This window comes from Lissotriton helveticus, chromosome 12 (assembly GCF_964261635.1).
Source record: "Lissotriton helveticus chromosome 12, aLisHel1.1, whole genome shotgun sequence".
NCBI classification, from domain to species: domain Eukaryota; kingdom Metazoa; phylum Chordata; class Amphibia; order Caudata; family Salamandridae; genus Lissotriton; species Lissotriton helveticus.
In genome coordinates this window covers 139,349,665-139,362,488 of record NC_136073.1, presented here as the reverse complement: position 1 = coordinate 139,362,488, position 12,824 = coordinate 139,349,665, and positions in this window count along the sequence as shown.

The following is a 12,824-nucleotide window of genomic DNA, read 5'->3' as shown; positions in this document are numbered from 1 at the left end:
GGCCGTAGAGGGCCCGCCCTTTGCCCGGGCTTAGCTCGGCGTCCCGCTCGCGTCCCGCGAAGCGGGGCAGAGCGCTGTTTATGGCGCCTCCTGGCGCTGGGTGCGTCACAGAAGCTGCGCCGCCGCTGTGGCAGCCGGGAGTTGTGGTCCCGGAGCGGCGGCACTGATCCCTGCAGCTGGTGACTCCTGGCGGTGGCGGCTTCGATGTAGGGCTTCCTCTCCCTGCCCCCGGTAAGTGGTTTGCTGTCCCCCACGCTCCGCCGGGCAGAGCGCTGTTTATGGCGCCTCCTGGCGCTGGGTGCGTCACAGAAGCTGCGCCGCCGCTGTGGCAGCCGGGAGTTGTGGTCCCGGAGCGGCGGCACTGATCCCTGCAGCTGGTGACTCCTGGCGGTGGCGGCTACGATGTAGGGCTTCCTCTCCCTGCCCCCGGTAAGTGGTTTGCTGTCCCCTTTGTAAGTGGTTTGCTGTTCAATATTACAAGCCATGGTTTGTTTGTTCTGTCCAAAAACACCAAACTCAGCCAAACACTTGTCCCTCAGAAATTCTGAAAAACTTATTCTGTGTAACTATTACACCCATTTTAACATCTTCCATGTTATGTTTAAGATCAGAAATTGAAGAAACCATTTTTTTTAAAGAAATTATGCACAGTTGCTGGTGGAGAGTTTAAAGAGAAAGCCTTATAGTATCAACATTTTAGAAGCTTTATTTGAATGGTGCATCCTACGCAACTGGTATCTGCGCATCTTCTTTGCCTGTGTAAATCGAAACAGTTGTATTATAATAAACCCTATGAAATTCTGCACTGACGTGTGTCATCCACCGTAATTCTTTCTGAAAAGGTTTTTCAATGCCATAGCTCCCTGTGTTTTTTTTCTGCAGTTTGATAATACATTTTCCTTGTGAAGTCTGCGTTGAGGACCACGTAAACAGGGTTGAATACATAGCGTATGTATGTTATACATACGTGTATATAATTATAGCGTATACGTACGTGTGGATAATTACTTGCACCCCAATTCCTTAATCAATTCAAGGCCAAATGTCAGAATGTTTCTTTTCCAAGCTCTAATTTAGCCTTATGAATTTTGATAAAACAAAATGTTGAATGAGTGAAAGACTTGTTATGTTTGTTGAAGTACTCCACGCTTTTTGGGGGGTTTTGTGATTTATTTTCTCTGTGGCTGTTTGATAAAGTGCAGAATTTCATATGGGTTAAGTGCCATCTGTGTGATAATTTAAATAAAGATATATATATATTAATACATGCACAAGTTTGCTGCCTGGAACACTGCAGCATTAATACCCTTTTTGTTTTTTACTGGTTTAAAAACGGAGTTAAAACATCAAAGTCTGTGCCTGACAATACGCATGGTTTGCAGCGGCACCCAGCATATTGTAAAGAATTGCTTCAGCTTTTGATAGTTGAGAATATTTGCATCAAGGTGACAGATGGTGCCTACATGGTTTTCAGGTTTTTTTCTTTTCTGTTTTTCCCATCTCTTACTTAAGTTCTCCAGTTACACTCATCAAGCAAAGAAACAGAATAGTGTAAGTATTTTAACCAAAAGATCAGGAATTATTTTCTCTGAATAGAGGCTCTCTATTTTATTATTTTCTTTGTCCCATTCCCATTTCCCTCTGTTCAGGGCTTCTGGGAGATAGCATTATCTTTGTAAAACAAACATTGCTCTCTCCAATGTTTCTGTTTAATGGCAAGGAATGGATTAAAGAATAAAGTTTTATCAATAATTTTGACTAAAAAAAAAAAAAAAAAAAATAAGGCTCTGAGTCATTGGAGTGAAGGAGGAGGAGGGTTTCATTTCAAGAAGAGGTTGTTTTTAGATTTTTAAGGGAAAATATTAGGTTTAATTGTAAAGCGCTACTTTCACACCAGACAATGGTTCTCTGTGGGCACACAGGCTCATTTAGAAATAGCTCTTTGTTCAGGGAAATATCAAAACCATTGCATGGATACACAAAGAATAAAAAAGAACCAAAGAGCGAAAATTCTTAAATATATTATAAACACCATTAATTACAATGAAAACACATGAAGGTAAAAGTTAGCAGAGGATGGTTTCGTTCCATCGACCTCTGGGTTTTGGGCCCAGCACGCTTCCGCTGCGCCACTCTGCTACAACTGTGTTAGTTGTGTATCTTCTATATGACACTGTACTGCAGCGCAGACGTCACCATGTCTGCAGAGATTAGCCAATGAGGAACGTGCTTTTCATTGTCGCTTGGAACAGACCGAGGACGGAGTTGTGAGTCTGGATCTTCAAGTCTGAGTTCGATTTATCTGCTGTTTCATCCGTTTAGGGAATATGGGGAATCTCATGAGTGTGAAAGATGGAAAAGGCACTCGCTTTCATTTCTCCACTTTTTTTTTTTTTTATTTCAAAAGTTTTTATTGAATTGAGTATAAAAGTTCGCATATACATTGTATACATTTGTATTTCTTGGGCTGTGTGTTGCTCGGTGGTAGCAAGCAAGAGAGAGAGAAGAAAAGAAGAAAGAGAGAGAGGGGGGGGGGTTATCGTTTCAGATATTCGTCTAGGGCTGCCCACATGTCTTCTTTGGCTGTGTGGTTCGCCGCCTTGTGTTTGGCGGTGATGTTGTCTGCTGCTCGGAGGAATGTCACCCAGTTGAACCAGCGCTTGAAAGTGGCTTTGCTGGAGTTCTTCCAGTACCCCAGAATGTTTTTAACAGCTGCCGCTAGGAGCATGTCTACCAAATCTCGTATTTCTTTGGATTGGAGTTGTGGCTCTAGGAAGCCGCTGATTATCCCTGCAAGCCCTCTTTGTATCTGGCAGCCCGTGATCGAGTCTATTAGGTTGTATACCTTGCTCCAGAACGCTTTGACTTTGGGGCATTCGTATAACATGTGGCCCAGGTCTCCCCTTGCTTTGTGGCAGTTCCAGCACTCACTGTTGTCGGTAGCACCTACTCTCTCTAGTTTCGCCGGTGTCCAGTGTAGTCTGTGTAGTATCCAAAATTTTGTTTGTGCTAGCTGTGGTGTGATCTTGTTTTTGGACGCTGATGTCCATAGTCTGGCCTTCTCTTCTTCACTCAGTGGTCTGCGGATGGTTTCTTCCCAGAACGCTATCGTTTTGTCATTAAGGGTGGTGGTGCGTGGTGTGATTATTTTGTAGATCTGCGCTGTTTGGTGACCTGTCGCGTTAAGGTTCTGTGCGTATTGTAAGATGGTTGGTTTGTGTTTGGAGAGGTTTGCCTTGGTGATGGCTGCTTTGATTCTTAGGAACTCGTAGAATTCCTTGTCCGGTAGGCCCGTTGTGTGTTGGATCATCTTGTAGGTGAGTGGGTTGCTTCCTGCCTCTAGTTGTGCCGGTGTGGTTATGCCTCTGCTTAGCCATTCTTTGCTGCCTAGCGTTTTCCCTTTGTATGTGATCTTGGAGTTGTACCATAATGATTCCCATTTGGTGCCTCTGATGCCTACTTCTAGCTCTTTATCTAATCTCAGTAGGGCTATTTTTGTGTTCCGTATTATTGAGTTTTTGGCTTCTGGGTGTTTGTTCGCCGTGAGGGCCATTATTGGGTCGGCCCCTCCTAAAATGCTTCTCTCTAGCTCGAGCCATACTGGCACATAATCTGGTGTTGGCGCTAACCAGTGTAGCCCTTGTTTGGCAAGGCATGCCGACTGGAAGACCTTATAGTTTGTGAGGTTCAGTCCCCCTTGTTCTTTTTTCAGCCTGAGTTTTGCTAGACTTATCCTAGGTTTTTTACCCCCCCATAGGAACAAGTTAATGGCTTTGTCGATTTGTTTGTGGAAGTCTGTCGTTAGTGATAGCGGTAGCATGGACAGCAAGTAGTTGAGCATTGGTGTTATCATCATCTTAACTGTCTCAACTCTCCCCCACCAGCTGACGAATTTGGGTCCCCATGCTTCTAGCTTCGTTTTGATCTTTTTCAGCATTGCTTCCTCGTTGTGCTCTAGTGTTGATCTAAGGTCTTTCCCGAAGAGGAGTCCCAGATATTTTAGGGGCTTTGTTTGCCATGCCAGGCCTGATTTGCCTAGTACTGCTCTGGTAGTGTGGCAATTCATTGGCTTGCATTCTGACTTGTCCCTGTTGAGTTTATACCCTGAGACGTTTGCATATTCCTCTATTGTTTGTACCAGTGCCTCGATTGACTCCCGCGGGTTGCTTGTGGTGATCAGTATGTCATCCGCATAGGCAGCGAGTTTGAAGGCATGACCTTCCACTTCCACACCTGCGATCTGCGTGTTAGTTCTGATCATGTGGAGAAGGGGTTCTATTGCCAGCAGGATTAGTCCTGGCGACAGGGGGCATCCTTGTCTTGTCCCTCTACTTAGGGTGAATGTTTCTGATGTAGCTGCGTTCACCACAACACGAGCTCGGGGGCTTTTGTATAAAGACATTATCATTCCTCTATATTTGTCTCCAAACCCGAATTTGCGCATGCATTCATTTAGGAATGGCCATGAGACTCTGTCGAAGGCTTTTTCTGCGTCCAGCGCAATCATCACTGCCTTCTCTGTGCTATTCGCCGTGCGGTTTATTAAGTGGCAGAGCAGTCTTGTGTTGTCCTGTGAGAGCCTGTTTCTCAGGTATCCCACTTGTGTTTTGTGTATGAGGGTGGGTAGGTGTGCGTTTATTCTGGCTGCCATAACTTTCGCGTATATTTTACAGTCTACGTTTATTAGGGATATTGGCCTGTAGTTTTGTGGGAATTGCGGGTCTTTCCCTTCTTTGGGGATGACAATAATGTCTGCCTCTGCCATTGAGTCTGTCATGCTTCCTTTCTCTGCGCACCCCCGGAATACTCTCACTAATATTTCCTTAAGCTGCATTTGGAACTTTTTGTAAAAGGTCACTGTAAATCCGTCCGGTCCTGGGGCTTTGTTGGGTTTAGGTGTGTCTATGGCCCTCCCTACCTCTTCTTTTGTTATGTTCTGGTCTAGCGCTTCACTTTGTTCGCGGCTTAGTTTGGGTAGGTCAAGTTTCTCGAGAAGGTTCGCCCCCCCATCCGCCTTTAGTGCTGTGTCTGCGGTGTAGAGGTCCTTGTAAAACCTCCTGAAGGTTTCGAGGATTTGTTTGTTCCCTGTGTGCGTTATTTTGTCTGTGTCTGTGATCGCTGCGACTGAGTGTTGTCTCTGTTTGGCTTTTAGGTACCCTGCATTTCTCCACTTTGACGCCTCGCGCTACCCCTCGCCTCTGACACATTCAGGATGCAAATAACTCTTTTATTTCAATCCTCTCTTTTCTGAACCTTTTTGACATTTGTCAATCCGTATTCTGGGTTTGTAACTTGGACTTGATACTTCCATCTACTAAGAAATCCACAGCATTTGTTCTATAGAAGAACGAGGGGGGGGGGGGTGGTGTCTTCCATCATTTTGCTGGTTGTCCTGAGACCTCCTATGCGCAGGCGCTGTCGAGCGGAGACACTGTGGGGCCCCCACTGTCCCACACTTTGCTCCCCTCTTGTTTAATCCTCTCAGAGGACAAGCAGCGCTCACTCGTTCGGTTCTTTCTGATCAGTGATGGAGGAGCCTGTCAGCGCTGCAGGTGTCGAGATTGTTGCAAAAAAACACAAAACACAATTCCCTCCTCTCCCATAAGCTTATACACCCCCCCTCGCCCCACACACCCCAACAATGAGGGGCCTCAAAGCCAGAGGGGTGAAGCCTTCATCAAATTCCACATCACACAAGAAAAACGAAAATCAATAGACAGCCCTGCCAAGTGTCACGCAGTAGGCGTGATCCTAACGCATTTTTGAGTGGTGGTCCGCATTACCGCACTAAACCGCAAAGTCACGCATTTGTAGTGCTTCCTTGGCACCACCGCCGGTGCAAGGAAGTAACGCCCTGGTCACACATAGAGCACGCAGCGCCGCAGATCGCATGCTTCTCTGGCAGACTTTGCGATTGCAGTAATGTGCAAAGTGAGTCTATTGATGAATGGCAGCTCAGAAATATGCGCCGACCTGGTGGCTCATTGCTGCAGGATTCATTATTAACACAGCTGCTGCGTGCCGGCCGGGGTTGGCATTCACGTAACATGGTGAGGTCACGTGATTGCAACTAACAATGTATCCATAACTGTCTCTGGGCGCGCAGCAGGGGAAGCAGTAGTTAACGTTTTATTAGTTTGCCAATGCCCGCCATGCCCTGCAATGATTCTTTTGGTGCCTCCGATCAAGCTCGCAAACACCGGCTTTCACTGGACGGACCGCACGCACAGTCATGGCAGAGGCAGAGATACAGGATCGGATGATTATTACAAAAGGTCAGGCTCAGCTAAGGTGAGGAGTACCCCACCGCTCGGACCACTGCAGGCGTGCCTCAGCTTCTGTTAGTGGCCTCGCCGTCCTTCCCCAGGTGCTCGCCACTTTCGGCCTGCTAGGTACTCTATGCATAGTGTTATAATTATGGTCCCGTGGCCTAGGGGTTAATCGACTCGGGCCGGGCTGCTGCCTGTAGCTGTGACAGTGTGTAGCAGCCTGGGGGGGGAAGGCGCCTGTTGCAGCCGGACCATCTCCACTCGTCGCCTGCCTCAAGAAGTAAGTGTAAAATAAAACATAACCTCCGACACCGTTAAACAATCGGTGCTCTTGATTAAAGATATGTCGCTTTGCTTTTTAGATTTACAGCAGCCGAGTATCAAGAAAGGTAATGCTTTTCGTCAGAGGTAATGCTTTTTGTCAGAGTGGAAGAAATGAAAGAGTTACACCTGCTCAAAATTTCGGTAGTGGAGTCTACCTTCAGTGCCCCAGCACACGATGATGGGTGCTTTTGATCCAGCGGCCTATAGAAAATATATCATAAACAACGCTACCCAACTTCATAACCTATAAACAAAATTCTATACCAAATATGGACCCATTTATAAACCTGACATATTTTTGGGCCTACTGAATCAGGTGGTCAGATTAAATCTATATACACATTATCTACACACTATATACATTTTATACATCTGCGGAAAGAATATTGTCATTAGAATAAAACTATACCATTTAAATGACCACCATTGGCGATGTGATCTAGCTAATAGTAACCTACACTCCTGAATAACCAAGACCAGCTTGTTTGTCAAAAGTAAGATTTTATTTACTAAATTATGGTATATAAGTTGATAGTTTTATAAATGAATTTTATTTGCAATAAAGCAAGCATGATTGTAAGGAAATATGAGAAAAATACAATTTAAGCAAGTAAATCAAATTTAAAATGAATATATAAAGTTTAGCATTTCTAAAATCTAATTCCCTAACTGAGCTAAATAGATAGAAATTAAAGAAAAGTTCTTTGAGGATTCTTACGTGCTCCAAGCAAAGTCCGTCAGCACTTCACCCTCATCGGAAAGTCAGAAAGCAGCAGCCAGCCCATCCCTAAGGGCATGACTTTTTATACCTTTCTATGCTAACTAAACTACGCAAAGGAAAGTTTTCAGAAATCTTCGACGTCCCATTGGCTGAGAGTGACAAGTGACATGTCACCCAGTTTTCAAAAAGTTCCATTAAATCACGTTTCATAGAGACCATTGTCTCTTCCACGTGAAGCCAGAAGCTTCCTGAGTTTGCAACAAATGTATTAAGTCATTCTCGCAGCGTCCATTGACTTTCATTAGACTTCCGCGGATGCCAAGTTAAGGACTGACAAAATGTTCACTTTCGACCTTGGCCATGTCCGACAGAATGATGACAGCATTAGTTTTTGCTTTGTGAACGCAGCTTTTGACGAATTATTTATTTCAGAATGGACGTCTCGTGACTTTCTGCAGAATTACATGTCAGCTCTTTTTCTGCGGCTCAAGTGACTAGGCCCAAAAGCAGGCAACTTATGATTTCTAATATAAAACAAACACAAGAAAAGTATTAATGTAAGAAATAATGTAGATTCTGTATCCACCCCAAGTTTTACTAATTTATTAACCCACCCGATTAATCTATATGTTACCTAGCCATTGCAAACAAATAAAGCAGCGTTTATATCTACCAGTCTCCGTTATTCCATGAGACTCATATGCATCTAGAATAGTAGAAATGACATCACACAGACAAGGAAAGGCAAAAACAAGCACATGCTTCTTTTAAGTTTGCAGCAGTTAGTAATGACAAAAACGAAAACAATAAATTATTTTATTATTTTGCACAAACAAAAAGATGCAACAATTATGCACGTTTATGAGCACACATGTTAATCCCCCCATGTGTAAAGTTTTAATCTAAGTTGTATTAGCACGACATATCACAAATCATTAATATTATTATTCATGTTATGGAAATATGACTTTGCGAGTTTAAACAAAATTTTGTTTTCTATCTCGCTCCATCAACTCCCTCATCTGGTGATTAACAAATCACCACACCAGCACTCAAAATTTTGGTAAATTAAATTTCTAAGAAATCGATTCGAATTCATTTGTATCAGTAAACCTAAAAGTCTGTTTCTGCATAATCTTTGCAATTAGCATAACGCTCTCTATGTAACTCCTGCAATTCGATCTCCCTTTCTTCTTCTTTTCTGAGTTTATAGATTCTTTTCTTTTCTTTCAACTGTTTCTTTCTTTTATGTAACAAACAACCTAATTTGGTCAAAATAAAAATGAATACTATTATAATCAAAGGTGCCAGAATCTTGCCAAGAATTGAACTTCCGATATTATGAAACCAGTTTTTAATTGCTTGAAACCTTTTTGAAAGTTTCCCTGTAAAATCTTCTTCTTCTAAAGGAATTATCTCTGAATGCATTTGTGTAATATTCTTAATATACATTTCAATATTCTTACTTTCATCAGGTATATATGTACAGCAATGTTGAACATGTAAAATGCCACAGACTCCTCCCTCTTTTGCTAGGAGTATGTCTAAAGCAAGACGGTCTTGAATTACCATAGATCTAATTGCAATAACTTCAACATTCACTAATTGAAATCCATCAGCTGTGTCAGTTGATAATCTATCAACTATAGTGGACAATTTTCTGATTCTCCCTGCATTTAGGGTTATACCAACAAAAGGAATTACAGCTTGAAAAATATCTCCCAGAACTTCAGTAAAAGTTTCTCTTTTAGCTCTATTTACATAATTATGAATTTTAAACAATCCTTCTGAATCTCTGTCAACATGAAACACTTTAGGAAAAACAATTCCCACATAACAAGTTCCATACCAATGGTCTGGAAGGTTGTAGTAGGCTTTGTCACCACAAACAAAATAAATCCCAGGAAAGATAGGATCCTTTCCACCTTTAAATCCCCAACCTCCCAGAATCTGATAAGTATCTTCACAGTTACTTGCACCTACAAAATAATTATCAAAAAGTGTATTATCTCTTCTAATGCAAAGTTTTCCACTAACAGGTTTGTCTATGTGAATTGCAATATTTTCAAGCATTTTGCCATTTAATTTCTCATCCTCTTTTTGCCAGAAGGCTGACTTAGTCTGTTTGACTAATTCATTCCTCTTATAAATTGCTCTTCTCTCCTCAACCATATTCAAAAATTTCTTTCCTTCAGCACTTAATTTACATGTTAGATTATTCTTGTAAGCATATTCGTAAGTGAGTTCATTAGTAACAAGGAAAAATTCTCTCATTTGTTTTGCTTTCTTATGCTTATTTAAAGCGTTATCAATCTTAATATTAGCAAAAATTTCATCATAATTTGAATAGTAATACTCTAAACGTCCAGTTTGATAAAATAAACTAGTTAATACACTACATGTTACAGCATAAGTGAGAGGAAGCATATTATATGTTACTCCCTCAGAAACAGAAGCAGGTAATTTAACACAGACATAGCAGTCTTTTGCATCCATTACCTTAACATATTCACTTAATAGCTTTGTGAATGTATTACTTGAAAAATCTCCTATTGATTTATCTTGATGAATGTTAGGCTGATGATCAATAACTTTTGTAGACGCACTATGTTTAGTTTGACTAACCAGAGCTTTGCTTGTTAAATTAACTTTGTGTAATTCTCTATTCATCTCTAAAGGGATAATCACAGCTAGAACCAACCAGAGCAATAGGTTTCTTTAAATTTCCATGTCTCTGAATTAACACAGATAATGCACATCCTTCTCTCTCACTGCAATACAGTTCAAAATCTTTCTCATAATTTGGCATACCTAAAGCAGGAGCTTGGCATAAGCTCTTTTTCAGGTTCTCAAAACATTCCATCTCAGCATCATTTAGAATAATTGGATCTTTTACATCTGACTTTGTCAGTCTTTGTAGTGGTTTTGCAATTACTGAAAATCCACTTATCCATTGTCGACAGTAACCTACCATTCCCAAGAACATTCTGACCTGTCTTTGTGTTCTTGGTGGTAACATTGCTTGAATCATTTTTATTCTCTCTATTGTTACTTGTCTTTTTCCCTTTGCAATTCTGTGACCAAGATATTTTACTTCTTGTTTGCAAAACTGTAGTTTTGCTGGGGACACTTTATGTCCTTCTTCTGCAAGGCGATTTAACAGAATTATTGTGTCTGTTACACAATTTTCTCTTGTCTTTGCAGCTATTAACAAATCATCAATATACTGCACTAGCGTAGACCTACCTGGTAAATCTAGGTCTTCTAATGATCTTTTTAACAGTTCATTAAAGATTGAAGGACTTTCTGTATAGCCCTGAGGGATTCTTGTCCATCCGAGGGTCTTACCTTGGAATCTGAAAGCAAATATTTCATAACTGTCTGGATGTAAGGGAACAGTAAAGAATGCATTGCAAAGGTCGATGACTGTATACCATTCAGCATCATGTGGAATTTGGAATAGAATTACTGCTGGATTTGGAACCACAGGACAACATGGAACGACAATTTGATTAACTTTTCTCAAATCTTGTACGATTCTAAATGTTCCGTTAGACTTTTTAACTCCCATAATTGGTGAATTACAAGAGCTACTCTTCATTTCCTTTAATACACCTTGCTTGATTAATTTTTCAATTATAGGTGTAATACCTTCAATTGTTTCTGTTTTCATCTTATATTGTGGAGTGTTTGGAAATTCTATTCCCTGTTTCAATGTAATTTTTACTGGATCTACGTTTTTCATCAGACCCATCTCATTTCCAGTAAAATCCCATATTTCAGATTTCACTGTTCCTTTGAGTTCTTCAGGTAGATCTTTTTCTTCAAATGCAGGAAACAATTTTGTTTCTTCTGCTTCTATCATCATCATTGTCATTCTGTATAAACCATCTTCCTCCATTGTTTGTAATTCAACTCCATCAGGAGAACAATATATTCTACAATTCATTTTACATAGGATGTCTCTGCCTAATAGATTTACTGGACTACTATTACAAACCACAAATCTGTGTTTATCTTTGTAGTTTCCAATTTCAACTGGTACTGGATCAGTTAAGTCAGTTTTAATTTGTTGATTACTTACTCCGACAACTTGGATGGTATCCCCAGAGAGAGGTAGGTTTTCAATTTCCACTGATCTAACAGTAGAACGGGTAGCACCAGTGTCCACTAGAAAAGTGATGTCTACATCATTAACTTTCCCGTTTACATAAGGACCAGACTGGTCAACCTCAAGAGTGGCTCCAACGACACACTCTTCCTCCTCTCTCGGGCACCGTCAGCAATAATCATCAGAATCACTGTCTTGACTTTCTGTTAATAAAAATTGTTGTGAAGCATTTTGCATTTGAACCCTTTGCTGCTTTTGCTGTTTTTGTGGTTTTATTACCTGTTCACTTCCCTGAAATCCCACGTTTGTATTATATTTTTGAACTCCCCCACAATTCGGAAAAGGTGGTTGTGGCAATTGGTCTTGACGATTATTCACCTGTTGTTGTTGCTGTTGCTGTCGCTGAATATTAAATTCGTTTAACCCCTGTTGCATCTGTAGCTGTCGCTGCAGGTCAACACCATTCTGCATCTGTGGATTCAATAAGGGATTCTTTAAGTTTTTAGGAGGATGAGGACACTCGTCCCTCCAATGTCCAATTTCGCCACAATTAAAACAAGGTAATCTTTGCTTCAGCTCCTCAATCTTTGGGCTAAATTTCTTTGGGAAGTTATTACCTTTAAACTTTCCTTGTATCTGGTTTGTATTTCCAGTTTGAACAAAATTAGTGTTCTTATTACCCATGCTGGCAATCTGTTGCTCAGCCACTTTTACCTGAGCCCACATGGCTTTCTCCTTCAGCTTCTTCTGTTTTACTTCTATTTCATCACTGCAATACTTTGCTTTTCTTAGAATATCATCTACAGATAGTGATTGCCATCCGACAATACTAGTTCTGATCATTTCTCCAATTTCAGGTTTTAGTCCATAAACAAATCTATAGACAAAATGACTCATGTCTTTTTCATCTAATTTTTCATGACCACTGTATTGTTTAAAGATTAACAGTAGTCTTTCATATAAAGAATGAACTGATTCTTTTGTTTCCTGTTCTGTTCTTTCTATTTTAACCCAATCGACTTCTTTGGGTGGAATTTTGTTTTTCATCCAAACAATTACTTTCTCATAGAAATCCATTACAAGTGGATTTGGAGCACCTGTTTCTTTAATTCGCTCAGGTTCTGTTTTTGGCCAACTAATCGATATTTTGCATTCTGTCCAAAGATCAGATGGAACGACAATGTCAAAAAATCCATCCAAATCAATCCACAGAACTTTTGACACTTTGATAAACCTATCAACTTGCCTGTACCACTCAACTGGTTTTTCCCTCAATTTTGGAAAATCATTTGTAAATAACAGAATGTCCTGTCTTGACCACGGGATATGAACATATCCTCCACCTGCAACTTCTCTCATTGGAAATTGTTTTGACAATTTATCCAATCTTTCATCTTCC